Source organism: Poecilia latipinna, unplaced genomic scaffold, assembly GCF_001443285.1.
Source record: "Poecilia latipinna isolate Pla-1442-1.1 unplaced genomic scaffold, P_latipinna-1.0 Scaffold8439, whole genome shotgun sequence".
NCBI classification, from domain to species: domain Eukaryota; kingdom Metazoa; phylum Chordata; class Actinopteri; order Cyprinodontiformes; family Poeciliidae; genus Poecilia; species Poecilia latipinna.
Genome location: NW_015121055.1, coordinates 1 through 1,241, shown reverse-complemented (window position 1 = coordinate 1,241; position 1,241 = coordinate 1). Strand labels below are relative to the sequence as shown.

The 1,241-nt window shown below is 43.4% G+C and overlaps 1 long non-coding RNA gene across 1 annotated transcript; it reads left to right on the top strand.

The window, feature by feature from the left end:
* The first annotated feature begins 157 nt into the window (after positions 1-157).
* Positions 158-975, top strand: LOC106944362 (uncharacterized). Its single transcript, XR_001424244.1, has 2 exons — positions 158-358; positions 434-975. It is a non-coding gene; the product is annotated as an uncharacterized LOC106944362 (long non-coding RNA).
* Positions 976-1,241: the final 266 nt, after the last annotated feature.

Here is a 1,241-nt window from a genome sequence, read left to right as displayed (position 1 = left end):
GTGTAGTGGTATAGAAATATACATAATTTCACACAAATAGTTTCCAGGTGAGAAGTTCCGGTTCTTGAAGTGGGCGTGGTGTATATAGGGGAGCTGCGGCGCTCATTCAGGTATGTGTCGTCTTTGTTCTCCCACTGTGTGGCTTGCTACGGTGGACTCTGGCAGCAGAAAGCAACAAATCGCTGGCTGGTGCATGTTGCGCTGATGTTTTGGTGGTAGGTGTTCTCTCTCCCTGCACTTTAGCTGACCTTGGTCAGAAAATCTAAACTAAAGTGTGATCGTAGGTAAAACGCCACTGCGCTGCATTCCTTTTCTTCCTCGGTCTGCGAGTGTGTGTGCATGTTTTGTGGATCAGCAGGTAAGAAATTGACACTCATCTAAGCTCCAATTTCTTTTAGTTTTATTTAAAATGGTGACACATTTTTTTATATAGGTTTCGTACAGTTGAACCATTGCTGCTCTGTCTACGTTCGTTTCCCGGACCTGCTCTGTCTACGTTCGTTTCCCGGACCTGTTCGGCGTTGTTCTGCGCCGGCTACGTAAATCTCCCGGATTTCTGCACAATTGTTCTGAAGTTGGACTGTGGCGGCGTTATCCGCCCTGATTGGAGCGGTGTTTAGGGTGTGGCATCGGCGCGCCCGTTTCATCTCCCGCTGTGGCAGGGCCACGCTTGGTCTTAATGTTTTAACTTGTCTTGTCTGATTTTTATTTTTATACTTTTGTTCACAGCCCTTTTTGTTTATTTAGTCGGGCTGATATTGTTATATTGGTTAATTGTCTGTTTTTCTTTGTTTGCAGTTGCTGAGGTCCGGTGTTGGTGTGGTGACGGTGTCTTCCTCGTCTGTGTGCTGTGATTCTAGAGTTTGGGTTGTCTCACTGCGTCTGGTGTTAAAGGTTTTTTTTTTTGATTTGCTGTGTTTGGTGGATGTCGTCCCCATAGCGCCCCCCTCCGGCCGGTAGCCTCAACTGCTGCAGCTCTTCTATTTTCTTTGATTTCCTTTGATTTCTTTAGTTTAATTTTTAAAAAGAAACTGGTTTTAAAAACATTTTTCAAAAGAATTTAATCGTTTTTTTTTATAATTTTGAAACGGTCTCAGATGTTTTAATCTATGCATAACTGAACCTGTGTGCCTTAAACAAGAGGTAATAATCTCTGGGTGAAATTCCCAGGGTGGCGTTGTTGAGCAATTTACTAAAATTAAACTTCCACAAAATCTGAATTTCCATCTAGTGTCGCCACA